The following is a 26,884-nucleotide window of genomic DNA, read 5'->3' as shown; positions in this document are numbered from 1 at the left end:
CAGCCGCTTCCCCAAGGCACTTGGCGGCATCGGTGCGAGTAACCAAGATGGCCACGGTTGTGTCCATCTGGCTGTGAGGAGAAAAGAGGCCTGTAAATACCCTCCAACAGAAGGTGTTCTTCTGTCCCACCCGACTAGCCCGGCATCCGTCTGTGCACGTGTGTGTGTGTCTTCACCTGACAAGGGGTTGCTGCATCTGTCCCCGAGCGAAACTGCGTCCTCCTTCTTGGACAAAACTAAACCAAATGGAAAAACGTTTCTTGGTGCTGTGAAAGCCAAACCTTACGTTCATCTAATTTCTGGAGGCTTCTAAAGAGCGCTTTCATTACAGGAAGCTGTGATGTGTGACAAACTCGATGCCCCCACATGCGTTTGCAAGTTGTGACCCAAACTCACGTTCCACATTCCTTGGGTTTCCTCCCCAGGTTGCCTGAAGTACAAAAGGAAGGGGAAACATCAGCTGTGCTACAGCTTCCATCTCGCAGTGATGCCTTTTGCCCACAAGAAGGCACTGTGTGCTCACAAATAGAAGCACGATGATATTTTTGGAGGCAATTGCCTGCTTTTTCACTCTTGCTGGCTTTTGCTACGGGCCCAGCACAAGATGTGTGGGTTTATCTAACGTCATGAAGGACAGCTGCCTTTGTCTGACTGCAGATGTTTGGCCAGTTGAAGTTGAGAAGCTTGACCACTGCACGAGATAAGCTTTTCAGCCTTGCACAAGGAATTAACTGATACTCTTGTTTATCTTCTCTCAGAAAGCGACTTTCACACTGGAACAAGCTGGACAAATTAAACGGTTTAGTTAAAGAAAAACATATTTAGCTATTCCTTTGCTATATTCCCTTTGCAATTGCTGTATATTTTGCACAGGAGGTTCACTTTTCTTTCTTGTGATCTAAATTCCTCATCTGCTTGATCCCACAACAAAACAATTAATCTTTTGTTTACCATATTACAGTCAGTTGTCATGGAAATCAATACAATGTCCAAAATTTAGTCATACGAACATTTCTGGATCACATATGAAGACAACAGAGTGATATAGGTGGAGCATGTCTATTAAAAATAGACTTGGTACACAGTGAGTGCATCAGAAAAAGATATTTTGGAAGAATGTAAAACCTTTAAAGAAGGCTAAAAAAAAAAGGGAGCCTAGTCTCCGTCTGACACATCTGAATATTCCTGCCAACAGGCAAGTCTTTCTTTAAATCATACATAGTCTTTCATTTGCACAGAAGACTGATCAATCTTTTGTCTAGATTTGAAGCTGTCGGCCAGGAGAGCAGAACCGAGACTCTCCTCTTCCCTCGGTGAATGATCTATTTGCTGATGGAGATGAGCAAGGGAGTGGACAATCTCAGCAGTGCTTTTCTACAGCCATATTTTATTCTCCCCTTAACATGAACACAGAAAATCAGGAGCAGCTGCACTGAAGAAATGTAATGCTATTCTCTATGATGTCTATATGTCTCAAATTGTTGGGAAGTTCCCTGCATGGGCCCAAATTCTCAATGATGACACAGCTGAAGGCCAACATGGAGCAATGGTGGTACAAACGGGACCACTGCAGATTTGCAAGATCTACTTTTGGGTAGTGTATATATGCCGAGGCTGCTACAGGATTCTGGATAAAACACTGTCTGAGCCTCATGAGCAATATGATGGATAGTGCCAGACACCCATTTGGGTTGGGGGAGCTGCCAGACTAGCTCCATACGGCCCAAAGATGTTGTACAGAGAGATCTGTCGACATTATCAGAATTGAATTAAGTTGAACTGGCAATAACAACAGAGATAGTATATGGAACCACTTGCTTTCTAGCTGCTGCCTCCTCTCCCAAATTAAATTAACCGCTCCCCTGCCCCAGCAGAAAGCTGCCTGCCCACGGCTCACACATCCTGCCTGCTCCTGGCTTGCAGGCACAGAGGTGACCCCATTTTCTGCCTTCCATACTTCTCACACCCACCCGAGCAGGCTTGTATCACAAAGCATAACCGATGCCAGTGCTTCATGCTCAGAAAGGATAACATGGAGATGCAGTTTATAATAAACATTTGAACCCTTTCAAGGGGGTTTCAAAATGATATTTGACAACATTTGCAATGCTTAAGTGCTCGCTCTTACACATGCAACACGCTGATGTCAAGCATCTCAAAACACTAAAAATGAAGAACAGATTAGTGAAAATGTCATCTTTAGGATCCACATCCTGCAGACAGATAGGATCCACGTTTAGCAGTCCCATAACTTAACCAATGTACAGAGAGAACAATGGGGCAAATGTCCCTTGCAACACAGGATGCCAGTCGCAGTGATAATTCCCCACCAACCATTTTCTCTCAAGGAAGAGAAGTCTAGATTCACTCAAAAATATTCCTCAGATATTTGAGAACATCTGTTATTTTTATTATTATTATTATTACTATTTCGAATTATATGAGAAAGTTTGTAGGGAACAGGTATCTGAAAAGCAGTATTCCCCTGTAGCATTTGCAGCTGAAGCTTTGCGGACAACCACTTTTGAGAACTGCCTCTGCAAACAAATTTTATTTTACCACCTGGGCACCAACCTTGTATCTGGACTCAACACTGGAGCAGGGCCACTGCTTGTAAAATCTGTGTAGCTTTAATTCACCAAGGTACTACTTCTTGGCAGAAAGAGTATAATTTATCTTCGCTTTGATGGGTTTCTGTGTTAACTCATCAAAATTAACCACCAGGGCACCTGAACGCTGCCAAATTTTAAGCACACAATGAGACACCTAGACTGAATGAGCTGTGTGCATACTAAACTGGATTTAAATATGCCAAGCTATAATAATGTAGTAACGCAGTAAATCAGATATGATGAAGGAACTCTGAGGCTACACGAAGACAAATGTGAGGCTGGATTCTTTCATCCAGCAAGGTTATCCTTTCATCCAGTAAGGTTACCCCACAGCAAGTGATCACAGGAAAATGCTCTAAATCAGTAGAAGCAATGTAACCGAGGAGCTTTACTTCACCCTGCATTAGCTGTCCAGGTCCTTTGGCATAACGGAGAGAGATGATCCAACCATGATTTTGGAAAGGTGGGCGCTGTGAACGAGCTTTGTCTCAAGCTGTAGGCAGTTGCACTGAAATACAAATGCACAGAGGAGGTTCTTTGATGTACTCCCTCGCAGCTGTACATCTGATTACGACTTGCAAATGCTTTAGGGTTCACAGGTTTCCTTCTCTGTGCCTTTCCCAAACACACACAGCCTTGAGGGTGATGCCAACCACAAGTTACTGGCACTCTTTCAGACCCCTATCAACCCCTCCATTAACTGAAAAACAGGCAAACTTCAAGCTAACAATTTCAATCCTGCTATTTTCCTTACGGTTAAAATAGGCATTTCCTGAAAACAGATCTCTGCGTTATCTGTCCTGAAGATCATATGTAAACTCTTGAAGAATATTCAGGAAATATAAATATAACAAAACTCATGCCAGTCTGACCTTGCTCGTTAATAAGTATGTAGAGCATATGTTTATGCATAACTCTGAGGTTGTACTTGTACAATCAAATTAACCTTTGGACTGCTGGTGTTCAGCCATAATTTACTGCATCTAGTTTTCAATTGCATATACAGTGCTGCTAATACTACAGAAATACTATCCCATAAAAATTGTAAGGCCTGATAACAAAGCTGATAACAGAGCAGAGTGTTTCACTTCCAGTACAAAAATATAATTATCATTGTATACCCATAATCAGTTGTGTCTGCAGCAGAGGCAAAATGTTTTTATTTGCAGCCTTTGCTAAAACACTGTCTAGAAATACTGCAGTGGGGGTAGGAGGGAAGAAGCAGAAGGGGGAGAGGAAGAGCCAAGTCGGTAACTATCCCCAGACACTGATTTAATTTAAAAAGGCAGTAGCTTGGGCCACGGCATTGTTCCTGCGTTCCCCAAGTTAGTTCCACACCGCTGCTAATTACTGCTTGAATGCAATGTGCTGTGCAGAGGCTACAGAGGTCACGTCTCCGGAGCCTCCCCCCGAGTGACACGAACTTGCTGAGCAAGCAGAGAGCCACTCTTCCCACACCTCCAAGGAGGGGTGCTGGGGTGCAAGAGGCAGCCCCCGTCCATCCGAGCCACATCCACGGTGACGGGACTTGACAAGAGCTTCCCCTCGTCCAACTGAGCACCGACAGCACATCTAATACGAGGAGACATGGCTAGTTGCTTCAGACTAGCCTGTGTACTTTGAGCAGCCATCTCCACCCGCTGTGCCCGCACATTAAACCACCACGCAGGATCTCACTGACCTCAGTCTTCCCGAGGGTAACAGGCATGCTGGCAAAGGCTTTCAGCAGGACATGTTCAACAGGACTATGTTAAGATAAAAGTGCATCTCCCTGTGCCACAAAACCCACTGCAGCAGACAGAAACCCAACCCAACTCCTACACTCACTGCTGTCTCCTACAGCTTTCCACACTCACCCTGTGTTTGGCTGCAGCTGGGAACGTGCTTGATTTTGGGGCAAGCGAAGGGGCTCTGGGTGTGCTGCACCAGTGCAGTGAGGGGCAGCTGGCTGTGTAAGAGCCGAGCCACTCGTACAGCCCCTGGGCAGAGGAGAGCAGGTAGGCTGCCTTCTCTCACCCAAAACGTTCAACTGGCTATGTTAAGAATAACGAGGGAAAGGCTCTTCCCTTCAGATTTTGACATACTACTCTTTATTACTCTTATTCTCATCACATTTGAGCTTGAAGTTTGATGTTTTTACGCACATCCTGAATTTGGACCAATTTATCTGCTTATTTTGTCCACTCTTGCTGGTAAAAAACCAAACTGCCACTTTTTACACCAATGAGATTTCATGTTAATTCTGGGGATAGAAGTTACTGAGAAATTTTTTTCTCAGTTATAGCCGATCTGTAGAAGTACCTATAGGTCATATCATGCTTAAAAACAAAATTTGGCTCTCAAAATGTGTGTCGTGGTCCCTGCGTGGCACTGTTTCCATGGTCTGGTGGGTATTCATGTTGCATAAATAATAACCACCTCTTTCTATATGAAGCCCTGTGAGCAGTGAATCTCAACTTCAATCTCAAAAACAAAACAAAACAAAACAAAAATACCTTGTTTGTTTATGGAGATAAACAAAGACGACAGAGGTAATGGAATAACAGCTGTGAATGGTGTTTCTTCTCAGAGTTCAAAAACGTTGAGCTGGTCTTCCTTTGGCATGTGCTGCATTGGCTGGCAGGGAAAAGAAAATCTTCCTTTCCATTAAATAAACCCACTATTTTATTACAGTTAATACCAAATGGAAGAATACCAGAAGATGTAGTTTGCTGTAATTAACTTAGAAATTACCTTAAAATAAACCCCGTGATAGCATTAAAATGAAACAATCTTCCATAACCAAGTTCAGTATTTAACTTTGAAATACTAGTTCTAGGAGAGAGAAAATTCAAAAAACTCAATAAACCATTTCCCTTTCAAATAATCTTTTAATAGCATAGGAATTTCTTACCAAAGCAATGCATCACCGCATGAATGTTTTGATAAAGATGTTGTTTTAATCGCTTGCTATTACTTGAGGCACATATGGCACACTAAGGTGTGTGCTTAAATATGATGTTCTCAGCACAAAACTGTGAGGGTAAATCTGCAGTGACTTGTTGTGAAGAGTACAGCTGTGTTCTGAAGCTTTTGGGAATGCAAAACTGGGCTTCTAGTTCAATGTGTGCTCAGCACATCTGACAAAAAGCTGTAGATTTTTTTCCCATTTCTTAGTGAAAAACAATAAAAGAATGCCCGTTGCATAATATTTTGCTCCTTCTGTAGAAGAAACCTCACACAATAGAGTTTGGTTCCTTCAAAAGTGCTGTTTCTTTCCACTGGTGTAAATCATCACAATCTCATTTTGCTAAAATAAAGACCTCGGCGCCAAGAGACGCAACGGATAGCCTGCTCTCCTGCGAGGCGGCTTGGCACAGGCAATTCCTCGATAGGAACCAAGCGACACCTCTTGACGAACGGTGCCAAGACGGCAGCTGGAACCCATTACCGAGTGGGACAAATCCCGTCTAAACAGCTGAATGCCAGGATCCCAGGGTATGAAATAAAGGAGGCTCACAGGACAGCACCATATAAAAACATGAATCTTCATGTGCTGCTGAGCTTGGGTTTTTGGGTTTCAAGGAAGTTTTGCTGGCTATTGGAAGCACTGCTATCATTTCATTCTTTTTGATATTAATATGAAAGGTGATATTCCCTTGGTAACTTGGCTCTGGACTGTGAATGGTCTTCTGGGGGGAAAAAAAAGTAGACCAAAAATACTTCACAAAATAAAAGAAGCAAAAAAGATCATTTAAAAGTCATAATAATTCCAGAAGATACTCAATTTTTGCAGCGTGCTGTCATAGATTTCAGTGAGAGTGTTTTTCACCGTGAAAAATCTGAGAGCTTTCTCCCATTTATTTCTCTAATTGCTGGGCAGACCGAGGTTTCAGATAACCATTCCCCCTCCTTTTGTCTATTAGTGAACAGAGTTAAAATCAATTAATTCTATAGGTTGCCTATAGGTTGTAATGTCCCTTTCCTTCCCTGTTTCTGAGTACAACCAAGTCCAGCTGAGAAGCACTAACCTCCTCCATAGCTTACCGAGGATGGGAAGGAAAACAACGAAGCAAGTGAGATCTGTTTTCATCCCAGAGCTAGTAAAGATCTCCTACCACTGCTCAGGAAATGCAAATTTTACCCCAAGGCAAAACTGTTTTGTATCTCTGTTGTGACATGACAGGTTTGCAGGCATTTTCAAGAATTATGACTTAGCGAGACTAGAGATAAGTAATTCTGCTCCCAGGAAATTTTCTAAGATAATCATGTTATAGAAAGGCTTCACTCCAAACATTTAAACAAGCTGAAAGGTGGGAACCATGCAGATGACTGGCTAATACCGGAAAGCAATTCAAAACTTATTTAAGGATGGTTTGGAAGAGAAAGACTTCCATTAGGAGGCAGAACTAAAATAGGGTCTCCAAAATAAGGGAACAGCACCCATCTGCTCAAGAAGAGCACGCTGCGCCTTCACTTACACAAGTCCAAGGCACTGTTTTCCTTCTGCAAAGCCGTTCCTTGTGCTGGTCCCAAAGAGCTGCTACAAAATCACTTGGTCAGCCTTCAGCAGGCGCAGTGGGAGCCTGCGGGGAGGATGGCACATGCCCCACGGGGGACAGGACACGTGGCAGCCACCTGCAGAGGTGAAACCCCGTGCCAGAGGGGCTGCCACGCACCTCCTGGCCGTCAGGATGGACTACAAACACCCTCATTTCCTTCCCAGGTATTCCCCAAAATGGAAAATGCAGGCTACAAACTAACCCTGCCTGCCAGAACACCAACCCGTGAAATGCCTTTTGCTCCCTGTTTACGTTATCTTGATTTCTGTAAGGCACTCGGACACAACAGCCTAGGAATATATTGCGGGCTATTTAGTAAGCGTATAGCACGGAACAAACAAGAGTGGATAGAAACCTGCTGTTTTCAGGGTCCACCAGACATGACCAAATCTTACCTGAAGTCTGATCAAATCACTCACAAAGAGTCTCCTGTGGGACAAACTTTGCTCTCACAGAAGTACGGGGAAAACCACCCATCCTACAGGATGGGATGGGAGCAGGAGCAGGTCCCAACTATCATATTCCACCAGTGGATGCACGATACTTTTAGCTATTCAGTTGCTGGTTTTCCCTCTTTTATGTGAGGCATTTTTCATGCATGCTTTTATGTCTGATCAGCTTGAGGAATTTACTTTATAAGACTATAATTTTCAAAGCTCTTGAGTTTAATTTAAGACACGCGCTATGTGCTTTCAGTTTGGTGAGACTGAGAGTGACACCAAGTAACCAGCTACTGGCCTTGTCTAGTGTATATGAAGGCGATAAGGACAAAGGCCATTTAAGATGCAGTACGGTCCATGCCTTAGGTGGTTCTGCAGCCATGCTGTTTTACTTTGCATGCTTGTAGCAAGGGGGGAGTTATATTCCCTAGTGGAGGTGGTGCTCCAGCCATAGCCCAAAATTAAATTAAAGTGAGAAGCACTGTTTGTTTGTGTCTGGGTCAAGAACTGTTGCAATCAGACCTTACATTTCATGAACATGATCAGAAACAGATTCTATCTGGGCTTTTGTTTCTTTTCCTTTTTTTCTTTCTTTTTTTTTTCCATTTTTTTTTTTTATTTGATTGCACTGAACAGTTTTTTGCAGTTTTCACAGAAGGGATTTTCTAGAAATACAATCTCTTCTGTAAAAGAAACCCACAGGCTAAAATCTGAAAATAGTCTCCTCCTTTATGAAAACATTGTGCACAAGTCACACCGACCAAATTCTACTCTGTTCTTGCTGATTTTTTATGCATATTCTTCAAACATTAAAGAAGTCTATGAAATTTAAAAGTAACCAAAAAAACCAACAAACCAACAACCAAACAATGAAATAGTGGGAAAACAGTAGCATATCCCGCTTCATTTTTGTCCATTTGATTGTAATAGTTGGCTCATAAATGTTTGCTTTGGGATGCAAAGAATTGCAGAAGCTCCTGAGTATTCAATACTTTCTCCAAATTTGTGCACACACCTGTAATATTTCTCCCAGAAATTATAAAAAGAAACAGCAGTGACTTTCCCTCCATCCCTAGCTTTGTGCTCAATGTCTCCCTGACTGTGATCTTGACATTTGTCTATTTCTTTATTGACATATTACAAACTTGCCAAAAGAAAACAGATTGAAAGTAGAATCAAATCAGAGTTAAGGTTATACTTAAAAGAAATCCAGATGTACTAGATAACGCTTGCATAGTTAAGCATTCAAACAACTGTAACTCAGCACTACTCTTATTCCATGCTACTTTTGATTGCACTTAGAGCATTTGCAAACCCAAGTTGACTTTAAACCTATTTTTAAGGATTCTTTTTTTCCCCCAATTTCATTTCATGCCATTACCAAAGGGAGTTAAGACTGCTTCTGTTTACATGCTCAGATTACTTCCAAGGGTGAGTATAACTCTGAATTTAAGGTTTATTATCATTTACCATGCTTGATTTGAAGAAAACTGCGTAATCCCTGCAATTATTTTATCCTTGTCTTTCATTATTAATATTCTGTAAACATTTCTATGTTAATGCATTATTAATAATGTCATATGCAGTATTTCTGTGGTTTGAAGATATGCAATAATAGCCTTGCAAACATATATACATTATTTTTATGTGAATATTCACTGCTATATCAAAGCTGATGGTGTATGTTCCCCAACTAAGAAAAAGCGTATCAGTCAGGGGACCTCTGGAGCAGTGCAAAACATTTAAGATCAAAGAGCAAATCTGGCCCCTAGTACGTCAACTGGAAGTTGACGGCAATAGCTGTGCAAGATTGGCATTTACTGAGAGGGAAGACAGGGAGTCCCCTTGTCATGATGTCTTGGGGCTTTAGGAGCTTGTGATTCCCCCAGAAACACTGCCTTAACGAGCAGTGAAGCAAAAGCCAACAATGCTGCGGGGAGCCTTTCAAGCACCGATGGTTGAGCTGGTGTGCAGCACATCAGAGCAACAGCAATCAAGCTGCTTAATTAAAGACAACTCTTGATGTGAATTATTCCAACACTGATTTCTCCAAAAACTCCTTTCTGCAAGATTTGGCTTATGTTTAACTACAAGAAACTTAAATGCACGTTTTAATTTATAAACTAATCAGAGAATTTGACTGACATTACCAGAGATGTAGTTTGAATGAGTGTCATTATGGAAGGGGCGCAACCTTTACCGTACTTGCAAAATGAAGAGGCTCACCTTAAATACAACACAGTACTTGACTTTTCTTTGTAATTATTCAGTATTATTTTCTTATTTTTTTATTTTTTTGGTCTTCTGAGACCATCAGGAAACTAACCAGTTAGCTTAGCTCAAGGGCACAGAAGCTTGTACAGTGGAATACAGAGACTCGGAGCAGCTCACAGAGTGTTTAACACAGCTTTACCTACCTACATAGTTCCGCTTTTAAGGAAATACATTCTTCTGGAAAATAACTCTGCATGACTCTGAGCTCTCATCTCTGAGATACCAAAACTGACTGGCTAGTCTATCATGAGAAGTTGCAAACAAACAGCTTCAGAAGTAGTTCAAATCTCATCTCAGACATCTTGAAACACACAGAAAGATTTCCTTATTCATACAGCAGAAGCTGCATGGATCAATTTCACCATGTAACAGCTTCAGACAAAGCTTAGTTGAAGGCAATTTCGGTAAAAGCAATGGCTGCACTAGGAGGAAATATTCGGGTAGTTATGTCTGAACTGCTTAAGCTTGTGCCAAGCGTCTTTGCTAGTAACTGTTTACATCTTCGGTTCATCAATTTTTACAATTTCTTTTAGGCTGACAGTCTTCATGACCTACAGTAAGACTGCTTCTGTAGTATGGTGGCCACCAAAGTGTTCATTATGAATGCTTTTCCAACTTCCTGCAGTCCATCAAGGATGATGATTGGCATGAAATACAGGCCAGGAAAAAAGAAAGAAATTTTGGTCCCACTGAGCTCAGAGAAATTTGCCATCAGCTTTAGTGGATTCAGGATTTCAATTTCTGCTTCCAGGCCTTCTGGAAACAAAACAAAACAAAACAAACTCCACAACACACAACCTTATTGTTCTGAACTTTTAATGGATATAAACTGTAGTCTATTAAATATGAAGTCTTCTTTGAGGTTACTTAACTGCCTTTCATTAAACGAAATAAATAAATACAGGCCAACCTATTATGAGAAATTAGGTAAAAAAGTACTTTTTCATTTTTGGAGGAATAAAGATACTAAGACTTGGTAAACAACTACGTAAGATGTACAGTGCATTTTCTAATGTTTCATGAGAAGTTTAACATGTGGTCTTAAAGAAACACATGTACACCAGCTGCACAGAAACAAAAATAAACTTGAGAGCTCAAAGGACCCATTTGAAGGTATCTTTTAGGTCAGTCATCTGCAAACTAAGACTCTGATTCTGCACTACTTAGTCAACTGAAATCTCTCTGTTTTCAGCTGTTGGCATTAATGGCTAAGAAACATCTCCCGAAAAGTCTCCGACACAAAGAACCTCAAGTACCCGAGTCGATGGCAGCATGGCACCATACAGCCAGCTGGGCCTGCTGGAGGACCCGAAATATTGGGCTTTGAGGATGAACAATGCAAAGGTGGCAAAGCACTCATATGGAAGTGATGAGAAGACACACTTAATAAAGCTAATTAGTTGATAAGGGAGAAGGAAAAGAAATGAAAAGGAAGAAATGAAGAAGAAAGAAGAGCACAAAGGTAATTTTTAGTTTGATAAAGCAAAATGCTTGTCTGACATACTCCCCACTCCTTGAATAAGGAGAGGGGGAGGTATGCTTCACTACCACCTGCAGTCCTGGTCTCACCAACTTGTACCTGGCACAGCCTCAGTGATGTATCTGGGTTCTTCTCTTGATGCTCCCCATCCCCATTACCCACTCCTGACTGGGCCAGCTCTTGCATGATTTCCCAGTACGATCAAAATCCCACACTTCTCTTTGAATTAAGCCCATGACACACAGTGACTTTGAAGCACATTTCCTAGCATATAAACACAACTTTCTAACTTACTACTCTACAAGTAATATAGAGCAGGTCAATGAAACTCCGCATTTCCAGTCCAGGTAAACGGATTAACTTTTCAGCATTCATCCAGCACAGCCCTGGAAGGATCATTACACACAGCCCCATCCAGCCAACACTGCAGCCAAATCAGCGCTGAATATAAAATCAGTTCAAGCTGGGGCTGCAAAAGGCACCAAAGGCTTGCCAGCCACAGGAAATCTAGGAAAGAGGGAAATGTGTTTTGTGCTGTCAAAGAGCAAGGGCGAGCCAACACAATGGTGAGCGGCTCTCAGAGCAGGGCTGAGGCCTGAGACACCGCCGGGGTGCCTAGGGAAGGGGGCAGGCGGCACCACAGCACCCATGGGGGTCTGCAGGGGGTGACAAAGAGAGGTGAGGAGGGGGGACGCTGCTCGCTCCATTGGGGTTGCTGCTGGGACAGGTCGAGGTAACCCGAGGTGTACCTCTGAGGTCTACGACTTAATATAATCGTTGGCTGCAGAGGAGCACGTCATCAGCATCTCATCTTCTGCAAAGCCATGAACAGAGGAAGTTTTCAAAAGCGTTTTGTCTTCCTAAGTCTCCTCTCAGGCCTCCCCTTGATTCGTACTTAGTACAAACAAACGTGCTCTCCATCAGGGAACAGAAAAATAGCAAGGGCTAATTTTTTCATGCTGTGAAAGTCAAAAACACTGAATATTCAATCTTCTGTTAAAATTTAAGATAACTGTGAGCGGGACTTGTCTATTTTCAAACAGATTTTCTTCATAACCCCGAGTCTGTCAGGCTTATGGATCCTGCACTTCTCACTGTAGCTGTAGCAGAATTATTTTTACCCTGTCAAGTGAGAAGGTCTGCTTTGTCTCCTTCCAGGAGGCTGTGAAATGGCAGCACTTTTATCATCTTTGCAGGACAAAAAAAAGACAAGTGATTTTTTCAAAGTACCTTCTATATTCACATAAACGTTTTGCCTTTTTTTTTTTTTCTGTTAAACTCTAAGCATTTGTTTCCCATATTCTAGAAAGGATTTTGTGCAGTGTACACCTTTCACGTACTGCTACAAAATTTTAGTTTTGTATACTCAGACACTCAGCAGTTAAAAGGATTTAAGATTTACTGTTTATGCTACAATAAAAAGCAGAAAAACAAAGTTTCCTAGAACAACATAACAATCAAACAAATGGTAATTAGGTTTAATTATTCTCTTGCTGCACTGCTCTTCAAAAAGCCCTTGTGATTATGTATTATCAGCAGTAACAGACATGAATTGCTGCTTAAGTAATTATAAAAATACAAAGTTGCAGAAAGTTATTTCCTCCAGCAGATAATTTTTATAAATCATACTTTTCATTATATATTCCTCCTGAGCACACGATGAGATTTTATCCATTTTATATGCCTGGACTGCACTATTCCTCCTTCCAGCATGAAGATAAGCTAGCCCAACATCCAGGCTTTTGGCCATTCAGGCATATGGCTGCACCTGTTAATCAAGAATAAATGTCTAGCTGACTGAAGGTTAATCTACAAACAACCAGAATACAAATACTATGAGCAGAGATAAAGGCTTTGAATGCACAGTTTTGGCTGACATGGGATCACATCAAGAGCTGAACAGGTACCAAAGGAGAAACTGGCAATGTGGACAAGAGATGCTGGGAGATGTCATCAGCCAAACCAAGACTTCATAATCAAAGATCCCATGTGAGCTGCCAGGAGTTCAGTGTAAACCACATGTAAATGTATCATGTTCATGCACGTCTCCAAGGGCTGTTTAATGTTTTTGTTCCCTGCATTTCTGCATGTTCTACAAATAAATCATCGTGCATTTAGGAACTGCGTCTGGCCTCCCCGCTTCCCTAACTCCAAAACATTTCTTTTGCCAGTGCTACCATATGATAAAGAAAAGCACCATCTGCCTCTTCCAAATGTGGTCTTATTCATTTACCACTTCCACCTTACAGTTTGCATATGCTGCTTGTCACATATTTGCTCCTTTCCCCCAAAGTTCTCTTCAAAGCACAGAAAAAGAAAAAAAAGCCACCAAAATGACATACCACATGTTAGCCATGATGCAATTTTTTTCAGGTTAGCAGACAGTGATTAAACTGTCCTTTTTTGTCTCTTGCATGCCATCATCGCTTCAGATATGCATGCAAAAGCTTTTCCTTTTCATTGCGAGTTTTTGCTAATTCATTTCAGAATTTTCCTAACAGGAATAAGCACTTTCACTGAACTCGGAGAGCATTTTCAGCATTGTTTTGCAGCATTTGCTCTCAGCTGCAGTTTCTTCTGGAGCTCAGATGTTTGAAAGCTTACAGACGCAACTGGCAGAAGTGCCATTCCTTCTAAATTTGGGTAGGTACCAGAACACACCCTTTTCATGGTCAGAAAATTGCTGCTGTGCCTGGACGAAGCAAAGAAGAAAGAAACCTCCAGCTTTTTTTCATCTCTGGAAGATGTATGCCAGAGCAGTTTTGAACGTTTTCCCTGTTGATTCTTACTTTGTGGTAAAGGAAAGAAGAGGTTGTTGTAGGCAGTGAGTATCCCAGTGCATACATGGCAAAGGCACAGTGCGGAATGGCTATTTTACTTTTAGTTCAGACAAGTTCACTATGCTGAGACAAACTTTAAACAAAAATCGTGAAATTTTTCTTCATGGGTGGAGAAGCAACATTATCATTGCTGTATCTGTACCATACAGCTCCATGTATCCAAGAGCAAACCATCCACACCTCAAAGAATTAGCAATTCTGGCGCTGCAGGACACAAGACCACAAGTATTACAAGACCAATACTACGCAACGGCAGAGTGATGGGTCTTTGATCCACCTACATAAAAAGAAGCCTGGGTATCCAGAAATGCTTTTGAGAAAGCTGGCATTGAGGTGCTGGTGTCCATTCTGGTAGGGTGAGCTCTTGTGGGCAATGCACAGGGCTACCCGCACCCTGTGCACCTCTACTGCTGCCCCTGGGACCTCTACTGCTGCCCCTGAGCTCAGCCCCAGGTCATACAGGGAAGGTCAATCTCAAGCCACCTCCAGGTGATTTTGTTGCTGGGTTTCCACTGTTTTCTAGAAGAAAAAAATCTGGGGCAATTGGAGCTTGTCCACAAGATGCTACTACATTGTGCCCATGGGCAATACAGGCCCAACTTCCTCTGCTGGCACACCCCAGTGCTCATCCGCAGCCTGTAGTTATGTGCAGGCCTTCATGTTTCTGTGCATGTTTGGCACCTTAGCCTCACATCTAGTGCAAACACAAGCAAGGCATTAATGATTTGAAGAATGGGCAATACAAAAGATAAAACATCAGAGAGAATGCCAGGCACAACCACTCCCTCTCAGCATCCATTTATCAGCAGTGCTAACAATCAAACTATTACCCATCTCCCTTGCAAACAAGGCAATGGAGGATAATCTTTTCATGCACAACAAGACTACAAATCAAACAGCTTATTTTCTGGATTTTTTCCTCTCGATGGAGAAAAATCTACATAAAGAAATCTTACCTAAAATACATTTAAAATGTTGTAACAGCCTGCATCCTCTATATTCCACTTTTAGCATTTTTATATAGCCTACTACAATATTCCTCTTTATACAACTACTGCTACCAACAGCCTCCAATAACCAAGCTGTTGATTGCCTGAGGTTATGAGCACACTCTCCAGTAAAGCACAGATCTACCAGTATTCCCAGATCTACAAGTCTGCTTTCCTGGCAAATCTCTGCAGTTCTTCTCCATCTCAGGCTGACCTGCTGTACGAGATGTCGGGCCCTGGCAGGAGGGTGCTCAGCCACCTTGTCTGCCCAGCGTCAGCCACACGGTACCACAGCAAGGCATCGGACGCTATGAGGCTGTAGAACTACATGAAAAAACCTTCAAACAACTATCCTCCTCTACCTCAGGAAGAGAAGAGAAAGAAGAAGAACAGAGAAGGGAACTATATTTAAGAAACCAGTCTCGAAAAGCTAAGCAACTCGGTATACTAGACTACACCCAAATCAAAACTACAGGGTGAAAAGATATCAGGAAAGTTTTGTGTCTTTAAGAAAATAGTAACAAGACACAAGCATAAATTGCCCCTATAAAGTAGAAAACCTAGAACAGAAAGAGAGCCAATGGCTAAATCATGAGGTCTTCACTTGCTTCAGAGACAAGAAGCCATGGGGAGCACAAATCAGCTCTGACTACTAGAGATGAAATACAAGCACATAGGGGCAAAATCCAAATGCACAAAGGTGGTTTTGATGTCCCCTGAGAGGTACTGGAGAAGAACATTTGAAGGAAGGAAGAATTGAAAACAGGAAAGGAAGGAAGGAATTGCATGGAGATAACAATGAAAATTAGAGATACTGCTCAGTGCAAGGGAAGTCTATCCACAGGTATCACTGAGAATGTTAATGGGTGTGATGCCCTTTTGCCGCAGCCTTTGCTAGGAAAGATAACATAATCAGATGGTTAAAATGATCACAGACGGACTAGAGGAAAAACAGACTAGATAAGTTAAGATGTTTTCGTGTCAGCTGGGCCAGATGAATTGCACCTGAGAGAATTTCGAGAAGCAAGTGAACTAATCACAGACCCATTAGAGGCTTTCCTTGAGGCGGCACAGACGACGGCTGAAGTTTTCCAAGACCAGCAGAAGGCAGGCAGAGTGTCTGTCTTTAGAAATGGGAGTGCAGGAGCAGGCCAGGCTTATGAACAGCACCACACGACTGCAGGGAAAGCACGCCTGTCGCTGGGAGTTACAGGCAGGAGCATCACGTAGGAGCCACACGAAATCACCTTATCCTCTGCTCCGCAGTGGCACGGCTCTGCTGCGGTGCTGCCCCTGGCCTTGACCACTGTGAAGAAGCACGTGGAAAACCTGGAGACAGTCCAAAGCAAAGCACCCAAAATCACCACAGAGCTAGCAAGCGTGATGTATGAAGAAAGCGTAAGAGACCTTGATTTGTTTAGTCTGGGGCAGACAAGAAAGGAAGTGACAGGGCAGCATTTTTCAAATACTCCTCTCAGCCACCCTCTAGCTAACAGAAAAAAAAAAGAAAAAAAAAAACTTTTCTATGTGCACTGAGGCTAGGGTTAAGTTGCAGGAAGATTTAAGATACTGGATATTAGGAGAAACTCGTGTAGTAAGAGGAGTTAAGCACTTGATCCTCCAGGGGAGTTTTGGAAACCCTCACTGGCAGTTTTTAGGGACTAGACAAACATCTGGCAGGAGTGGTTTAGGTAGCACCGATCCTGCTCTGGGTCAGGGAGAGGCACTGAGGGATGTCTCAGGGTCCTGTCAGGCTTCTTTTCCTGTGGTGCACAGGACCTGGGACTTAGGGGCATGGTTCTCCTTCCCCTCACCTCTCTGGACACACACGTGCACATTAACACAGGCACCCCTTAAGCAGATCTGTTAGCTAACTAACAGATCATTGCCACACATCCTTAATTCAACTTATGGACCTTAACTGAGTCTGTCAGACAGAGGACAAGGAGCCTGGGCAATACATTTACACTGCTGGTGGGGAAGGACATCAGACTGCAGCTAGGATTTCTCCCCAGGATGACCAACCAGCCCTAAATGGAACAGGAACACGATATGCCAGATGCAGCAACCTCTAATGGTTCCAGATGTGCTCCTAGTGAACCTGGCAGTAAAAGTCTGGTAAAGATTTGTCAATGTTGTAATCTAACTAGAGGATTTGTCGTAATGAGGAATAACTTTTACAGAATGTTCTTGGTCCAGCCTGACACGCTGATAAGCATGGGTACAGCAACAACACTTGTCCTGCCCCTTTGAAGTTTCACTGCCCACAGTGAAGACCTGCTTGAGCTTGGAAAATCATTTAAAGGACTCAATTAAACTTTTGCTTAGTGTATTAAGAGGATGGCATAGGAGGTACAATTTTGTAAGACAGTTCTGGAATGAGAGAAAACAAAATCATTGCTCCAGAAATTAGCCTGGGAGTCAGGAAACACTGTTTCTAGCCCTGGTTTTGTCACAATTCCCTTTGTTTTCTTGGATGCCTCACAGTCCCTGTCTCCATCTGCATGTGCACAATGAGCTGAAAGCAACCACTGGTCTTTGTACAGAATTTTGGGGTGTGAGATGGGAAGTATTGAGTCCAAATCCTGCATCCAATAAGTAAATCCAAAGGTGTTACTGATTAGCTGGATATTGTCAGCATCTTACAGGCATGAAGAAGAGGGTGAGACCTTCCTCCCTGCACTGGCATCATGTAAAGGACTAATGTGGCACGAGGCAGTCCTACAGCTCTTCACTTTCTCAGGGAAGCCGTGCTGGTGCAAAACTGTGACAGATTACTGTAAGACTGCCCTCCAAGGCACCTCTTCACACCTGCTGGCATATAGAAAATGCTGGCAGAAGATGAAGCTGATGCAGAAATGCTAAACAACTTCATGCTCCTTTTGGCAGGTGCTGCATTAAATTAGGTATGGCCAAGCTTGTTTCACTTCTGCTAGAGGACGATCCCATCCCCAGAACAGTCCAGCAGCTAGGAAGGCAAAAGAAGGTGCAAAAGTCACTTAAATTCAATGGAGTCATTCCTCATCATGTTTTGACTTCTGTCTCTACTTCTTAAGAGCAACAGCCCAAAATTGCACCCAGTGTACATCCATTCTCTGGGTGATTTTGTGATAAAGCAAGATTTTCTTTTCCTCTTTGTAAAAAGAGATTTGGTCAGGGAAATAAAGAAAAAAAAAAGACACTATTTTCCTAGACATACATATGTAAGGTAGAAATATAAAATTGTGGCCACAAAGGATGGAAAATTCCTACAGAGCAGTCCTTCCTTTTTGCCAATAAATATAACAGGGAGCAGGATGAACAAAAGGATGCGTGCCTGATGCAGGTGGGATATCTGAAACCCCTCATCTCAAGGCAGATGTAGCCATGTCCTCCTGCTAGAGGAACTCTCATGGTAGGGGGGGAATAGTTTTGGTTTTCTCATTAGTAAGGGGAGATGATTCACAGGAGAATCCTCAGTCTCACTAGCTCTTTAAAAAACAACAAAAATGGAGCCCTTAAACTGAGACAAGAAAGAGGTGAGTATGTTTTTCAGCTCATGGTAGATGGCAGCATTCTCTAAGGATGGTGACCATACAGGGACCCACAGAGTTAACCAAATTATGGGATACATTCTCAGGTGGATTAAAACATCACAGATGCTCTATAGATACATGGAGCTACACCACCTTATTCCTGTTAAGAATCTGCCAGTTGTACCACACTGACGTACCTGTCCGCCTGAGAGATTAATGTGTTAAGACATTCAGATGATGTGATGACAGCTCCAAAGACAAATGGAAATGGTGATGTTTACTTGAAAGCTCATCATCATTACTTACTACTTATGCAGCATCAATAGCGTATACTTTGGGACTTAACCAAAACTGCCTGTAAGTTAAGCTTTGAGATCAGCAACCATCTGCTGCTGTTGTCATTCCAGTAGGTGAGCAAAGCTGTAGCCTCTCTTCAGTTTCATTAAATCTGTAAACACCAAAAGTAGAGTAAAACCATGTCTAATGGTAGGCTTTGTGCCCCGGCTTTCTATGTTATCAAGTGAAAATAATACGTAAAGGTTTTTAAAAAGGTAAATTACTATCCTGATAGGAACGAAAACATTTCCACCATCTATAAATCTTAAACTGGGACCAGGCTAGAAGTCTGAGAAAGTACATTAAGAGACAAAAAGGTCTCCATAGACTAAAAAAGCTAGCTCCTTGGAGCACAGCTGCCAACCTCACTGTAAGCAAGACTTTTCAGGTGATAGGATTGTCAGAAGCCATTGCAGAGGTGTAAACCAAGATACTGAATATGTAACAGAAAAGACTGAAGCCAATATGATGTTCAAACTGCAAAGTGCACAGCTCCTTTGAATTGTTCTGACCTTGCTTGAATGACCTAGAAAGGCAGAGGATTTGAAATTGCACAAGTGGGAGATGGAGGGGGGTGGATTCCCAGCTCAGTCTGGACCAATTACAAAAGAACATTTTCTCCCTCCCACCTCTTTCTTTAGCTATTTTCAGAACAAAATGCCTTTTTCATACTCTTGCCAAAACATAATGAATACCATGCATGTCAAAGCCAATAATTAGCACGTACAAGCAAAAGCACAGAAGACTTGTGCATCCTTCTTATGGGTGGGCCTGACTGAACAGGTACTGCTCCCCACGTAGTTAATTAGATACAGAAAATGGTTGGTATTCTCTGTATCATAGTTGGTAGCATTCCAGTGCTCAAAGCCACACTGTGTATTGGGTATACTTAGTTTTCCATGTTTCAAACTATTGCCAAATAGTGCCTGCACTGCCTTTTTCAACAATTCAGACTGAAATATCTGCGTGTTTTAATATGCTTACTTTTTGTTTTTGTTAGCATAAAATATTTTCTGATATCTGACACTCTTTTTAGTCTTAAATTCCTTCAAATTTAAAGCTGGGAGGAACATATAGTAAAAGACCATCTCGAATTTTCTACGTTTTTGGGGTCCAGCATGTATTGGACTAAATTAGATTAACAGAATCTGGACGTCCCTCACCTGGAGCCAAAAAAAAGTCTTTGGAGTAATTTGATTTTCACACTTTGCAGACTTTACCAGGTACTGTGGGATCTTCTTCCTTGTCTACAGACTACTGAAACAGTACTTGTGACTTCATGTCATCTCTGCGGTGACTAAAAGAAAATGCATGTTGGCAGTAGGGAGGAAAAAGCTGCTTAGCTTTCAGTAAAGAGGATTTAAATAAGCTCTATTAGGAGTTACTTTTTGGTAGATGAAATATTTATTCCTACTTTAAGCAATTTACAGGTGAAGAAGACAGGTGTGAGTAAAAGTCTTCTATCTTTAAGGCTTCCAAGTTACAGATGATGTAACAGGTTTGAACTAATGAGCATTTGAAGTAGTTTTCAGCAAAGGGAGATACAAATGTGGGAACACCAGGTAAATGAAGAAAGTAATGACATCCATCTTTGGTAATGTGCTGATACTTACATATGTCTCAAACGCCAGATTTGTACAGAATTAAGTTTTGAAGGGGCTCTGAATGCAGAGAAGGAGAAAGCTATAGAAACAAAATAGATAAGCTCACGGTCTGAGAGAGTGAGAGACACCAAGAGAACTTTCACAGTGACATTGCTGATACAAAAAAAAGAGGTCATATTAGCATAAAAAGACTCTTTAAACTTGAAGAATTATGGAGAAAGTCATTCCTGATATTTTAGGTTCAATCATTTCACTTCATTATCAGAACATCATATTTTTAAAAGTTTCTATATTGTAGTGACCTAGCTTTTAAGCCACAATATTTACCCATTTCCTGTAAAAACTCTGTGCTCCCATCTATTTCAAATATCCTTTAACCTTGTCAAATCTAAATTACAAAATATCCATCTCCATTACACTGCTATTCTCATCCCAAGATCCACCTCCAGCTCAGCACTCTCTGGTTGCTGGAAAACAGGATGGCATTTCAGGGAAGGATCACTCCGAAAAGAGCTGGTCTTTCTTTTCCTTGTACTGGCTACTAGCAGAAACAGACACCAGGCTATGCAAAACAAAAACAAAAAACCCACCTTCTTCTTATTCCTGTACAGCTTTGGCATTTACAAAGCACGCTCTCAAGACTTCTAACAGTATTAGGTATATGTTTTACAATAAAAAATTTAAACTACAGAAAATTCTACAAATATGTAAAAGTGCTGAGTCTGGATGTTCACAAAACCTGACTCACTAAATTCCTGAATGAGAACAACAGATGTTTTCCATTTGCTTCTGTGCTACTGTATTTATTTAGCTACCCTTGTAAGAGCAAAATTCAAAAGGAAAAGGGAATGTGTGGTAAAACCAAGAAGGAAATCATAAGAACTGGATTTTTATCAGAAAAAGGCCCCTTTGCTTTAATACCACCATTTCTTTGCGAAAGGAACCCCCAAACACATCAAAGTCCTAAAAGTAATGACCTTTTTGAATTTCTTTAAGCACATACATTAAAATAACGGATTAAAAGCAACTCTTCCATAAAGCAAAAACAAAACTGTAAGTTGAGTTTGACACATTACCTGCGTGTTTTTAGCCTACAGCAAGGTCGGGATCAAGTGAAATCAAGTGATGAAGTCTGGGTGGGGGGCAGGAATCATGCAAAGGAATCTGGCCCAGCTATCTGTGGTTAAAGCAATTTAATTACTTAAGGGTGTTGTGTAGTCAGTCAGTCTCTACAGCATGGACTAGCAATCAATTACTTCCCTCCATGGCATTTTTATCATACATTTTTGTGCATAATAAAAAAGAAAACATAGTTGTTGCACTAACATTTTTCAAGTGATATATTAAGCATTTTTGACATGCTCAGAAAAGCATGAACATAAATAAGTTTGCAGTTGCCGTAAATTTACAGAAGAGCAAGTGAATTTTGATTGCTTGATGGAATTTTGGTTATACAAATAAGGTTGCTTAAACAATGTACTTTGATTAATTTAAAATATGCCCACTTAAAAGCTCTGGGCACATACACAAAGTATTGGCAAAGGCTTCTTACACACACATGCTTCCCAGGGTCTAGAAATAAAGCCTTCCTTGCTTCCCTTCGTCCCAAATTCAGCGTCTCCCATCACACCCTCTCATCCATTTAACTCTCCGCCCTTGCCAAGTTCTGGAGAAAGCCTGGGAAACTGGACGCCTCGTGTGGAGTGGCTGGAAGGTCACCCAGTACGTAATCGCTCCCGAGCTGCGAGCTGTGCTCTCAGACTGCTTGTCTTCAGACGGCGGGGTGGTCGGCTTCAGCGCCCTGTCCCGCTCCAGCCCACGCGAGAGGCAGCCAACACTCGTATCAGCATCAGCAGCAGGCTGCTCAAAAGCAACAGCTTAAACCTCAACAGGCTGCAGTCAGTGGGGAGGCTGTAAAGCCTCAATCACAAAGAGCATCTCTTAACAAAGACATTTTGCAACAGCTAGAACTACTGATTTGAAGATGCATTAAAGCATGGCATGCACCATCAGTCTGCTGCTGTCACAGCGAGCAAGGCGTACAGCATCTCAAGTGTTGCCTTGCTGTAAGTAAAGTCTGTTGGGTTTTTTGGTTCATTTTTTTTCCCGGGTGAAAGCAACACATGGCACAACCATTACCAACAAAACAAAAGCAGCACAGATAATGAAGATGCACGTCTGCTTTGGATGTGCTGAAGTGAGAAGAATCCTCAAGTATCACGGGATTCACGGTGCTTGACACTGAGTAAGAGAGAAACACCACAAAACATAAACTCTCATTCTACTGTAGGAAATTCTTAAAATTATCTTCACCTTGATTTATGGGTTTATAAAGAGTTGAACTACACAGAATTATCCTAGCTTTGCCCTAGGATATCATGAATGTTTTACTTTTAGCTTAGGATATCTACAATGTCTAAAATGAGCTTGTACAGGCAAAAAAGGAGTCACTTAATTTTCCCTAACAGCAACATCAAATAGAATGAGAAGATAGGAGATAGTATTATTTTAAAGCCTCTTAAAATACCCAACAAGGACGAAAATTTTACATGAAACCTGACCATTTATTTATTAGTACATAAAGCATCATCCTGAAATCTGCCACTAGAAAAAAACATTCACCTCATCAATGTTACCGGCAGATTAACATTTTAGCCCTAGGTGTCAGAAACCGAAGGCGTCTGAGTCAAATTTTCTATCACTTCCATCTTCTCCTCATGGAATAGGAACATCTAAGGGCTAAACACTGACCTTCTATTTTCATCTTTATGCAAGATACTATCACTGGCAAAGCTGGAGCATAAGAAAACTCCTCTTATAACCTCAATTTAACTTCAGACGGATGTGCATGGTACAAAGCCAGTGAAGTGATAAATAGTTTCTGGCAGCTCACTCTTCCTACCTTGAGTAGTATTACAGTTTTGCATTGGGGTTGGCCATTCAGCACAGGAAACAGGGGAAGCAGTGTAGCGTCGTCTCAGGCTATATTCACAGATACTTCATAGAATTCCTTGGCAAACAGTCAGCAAGTACTAAAAAGCATAAAAAGTGGCTTTATTTTGCAAACAGATATATCTCAAAAGGATCCGCTAGGAAACCCGCGAGAGGGGAAGCCTAGGCTGGGGTTAAAATAGCTGGTTTATTCACTTCTTCACAGAGCACAATAGTTTTACTGATTCATTCCCCAAGTCATTTGCTAATTTTGCACCTTGGAAATGAGTATGGACACTCATACAAATTAACACTTGCAGCAAAGGCACATGAAATGGCTATTTCTCAGAGCAAATCCTAATGAAAACATTTTAATGATCTTATTACTATTTGCACCAGCTTCTTTGACAATATTGAAGCTGAAGAGCCCAATTCTGCAACCACTACTGTCCGTATCTCACAGCAGCAAGCTACTTCAGCTGACAATTTGCATGAACCATAGTTGCAGAAAAGGATGCTCAGTAATCTGCTAAGTTGTCACTCTCTGAGGAAAACAACCATAAAAGAGGGATTCATAAAAATACTCTCCTTTTTCTCCAATGCTAGACCTTAACAAAATATGAACATTCAGAAAATTCCCTAGCAAATGACTTGCCAAGCAGAAGTATAGTTGATAGTGCTTTTCCCAGATCTCAGGCTATACCCCTCTTGACCAGAGATTTTCAGATGGCAAGACTAATTTGAGAAGCTAGTACAAAAATCACTCGAAATTAATGTCATAAGCTAAATCACCCCTGTTGTAACGCCACTCAAATCAGTTAAATTGCTCCAGGAATTAATTGGTGTCCATGTGTTTAACATTTGTTACTTGAACAAAGAATAAAAAGGTGCCAGATTTCTTGACACTATTTCTAATTAAACCAATCATAGTGTGAGCCTTTACATCTGCGGGATTCCTCATGGAAAGAACAGATCATGTACAGCATAATGAGTATCAAATGCTGTAAAAATGCACAGTAACCTTTGTAGTGCAGCACTTAGGAATTGGCTGCTCATTTGTAAAATATCTGACCCTTCTCCCCTTCCCAGTGCCAAGAAAAGAAGTAAGCATGCATATTTGCCTTGAAATGAAAAACTGTAATTAAGTAAATAAACGTTACTGACAAAAATAAATTCCTAACAGAGACAGAAAAATGCAGCCTGATCTCAGGAACATAACCACCGCCCTGCTGCTCCGTTACTGCTCTCTCCACCAGGCTCACTGTGAGATCGGACCTAACTCCAGGAGCCTACTAAGTGGCTGCTATTATGTAGACAACAGGGAACATTGTGATAGAAAAAGTTCAGGATAAACAGTGTGGGTCTGTGCTTGCGCACTGACTTCGTGGTCCGTGCTGCACCGCGTCCTTGTAGGGTCTTTCTACGTCTTCTTCAGAGAGAGAGACAAAGCCCCACAAAGGTTCAGTGCTGCAGTAACCACTATTACTGTCACGAGCAAAACCTCAGGAGGTCCCAAAGCCTTGTGCAGGTTCCTGCTGGACAGGCTGGGTCAAGCTGCAGACCATGTGTATAATTTCAGTGGCTTCCTCTTCATTTCCAATCCCTACTCAAGGTGATAGATAGATGCCAAGGCCTCAAAGATGACTTTGCTCCTTTCCAACCTACCACCTTTGCCAAGGCCTTCTAGACTGTTACATGCCTGGATGGATGTCATCCCTAGGTCAGTAGAAAGACAGCCTGTTGTCCCAACTTGCTCAAGTGCTAGCTCTCAAAAATCACGTACGTTACTGATGTCCAATTTCATCCATGGTTCTAGACTGAACGTGGCTCATTTCAGACCTGAGAGTACTTACGGAGGAAGATTCACCTTTGAAAGAATGGAAGAAAAGCATTTTGGTACCAGGGTTATTTTTCCTTTCTGTGCATGGAAGCTGTGCAAAAGTGCTTGGGGATGGTAATGTTAGATGTTCTTGGAGAGCAGATTAATGGCCAGCGTGCAGGTGAGACTGTCAGAGCGGTGATAAATGACTGTGGTGCATGGCTATGACTCACCGTAAGAGTATCAGCTCCCTAGAATATCCACATGTACAGGGCTGTAATGAAGGTATTATTTTATATAGATAAGTGCAGATATACGTATCCTGCCCTTATACTACATAAAATATGATAAATAAAATAGGAAATTACCGTACTCACTTTTTTTTTAACTTCATTTTATAGCACTGTAAATAAGAGGCCATACAAAGCATCGGTAAACCACTCTAAGACTGCTTTTGGGATCGCAACAGAATATTTCTAAAGCTGAAGGGGCAGACCACAATGAAATTCTCAGCCTGGTAAAGGAAAGATTGTGTACACAATCTATTTTTCATTTGAGCCTGGAAACTTCACTGTCAGCACGCTCTGGCAGCATGCGTGCCTCCGTGTGCACAGATGCACCCATACAGACACATTTTAATGCTTAGAATAATGCAACTGATCACTTTCCAGACAGGAACATGTGGCTCCCTTTCTTGCTGTGTGTCACGCAGCCAAGCAGTGACTCCAGACAGGCTTCCTACTACGAGTTTGTTTCATATTTTGTTTTGAGAAGTGCCTATGTTTAGAAAGCATTTCTGCCATAGAAAAAGAGCCTGCAGCTAAGTGGGGAGTCACGACACTTTTGAAGATGACAGCCGATCGCTCACTGCTATTGAAGGCAGACAGGGGGGCAACTGAAGAGGAAGGCACAGGGACCTCCAGTTGTTGACTGCACACAGCATGTACACGAGGCTGTCAGGGAAAGAAGTCTTCCTTCTGGTAATCTTCTAACATGCCATAACGAATATATTTGAGAACGATGACAGGATTTGGGACACGCCCAAACACCACACAAAACAAACGCAGCCAACCTGCCTTGGCTATGAGATTATCCATACTTATTTCAGCTGATTTTTTCTGAACTTCCAGCTCTCAACAGCAGTAAATGTAAAAAAGCACAGAGTCATCCCGATCATTTTTTATTAGGCTAAAAGATATTGTTTGTCCTTCCTGATACGCGTTTTTGAAGAGGACTGGGAATGTTTTCATTGGCCTGGGGGCTGGAGGTTGTGCTAAACGGGCAGATGCGGAAACTATTTCACAAACCCATGAACCATCCCAGCTTCTGTAACGTGAAATAAATTAATGGAGAAGTACACGGGGATACTGCACACAGCGGGTGAAACCCTAGCTCCGTATCAGGCGGTGAGAGCTCTGTCATTGGCTTCAAGGCTGGGACATAGACTGCTCCCGCCCCACTTTTCTTTTAAAAAGAAGGCGTTCCGGTGCTCCCCAGTCTTTA

The 26,884-nt window shown here is 41.9% G+C and overlaps 1 protein-coding gene and 1 long non-coding RNA gene across 2 annotated transcripts in view; both read right to left on the bottom strand.

Moving 5' to 3' along the window:
* The window catches only part of LOC308194017, a 38,964-nt gene extending 35,961 nt beyond the window's left edge, over positions 1-3,003 (bottom strand). Inside the window, exon 1 of the long non-coding RNA XR_013950178.1 lies at positions 397-3,003. This is a non-coding gene — a long non-coding RNA (uncharacterized lncRNA). The remainder of the gene's footprint in view (positions 1-396) is intronic.
* The window catches only part of SCFD2 (sec1 family domain containing 2), a 194,675-nt gene that overhangs the window by 51,991 nt on the left and 115,800 nt on the right, over positions 1-26,884 (bottom strand). The window lies entirely within an intron of this gene.

This window comes from Anser brachyrhynchus, assembly GCF_964034855.1.
Source record: "Anser brachyrhynchus genome assembly, chromosome: 4".
Taxonomy (NCBI): domain Eukaryota; kingdom Metazoa; phylum Chordata; class Aves; order Anseriformes; family Anatidae; genus Anser; species Anser brachyrhynchus.
This window is presented reverse-complemented; position numbering and strand designations above follow the sequence as displayed.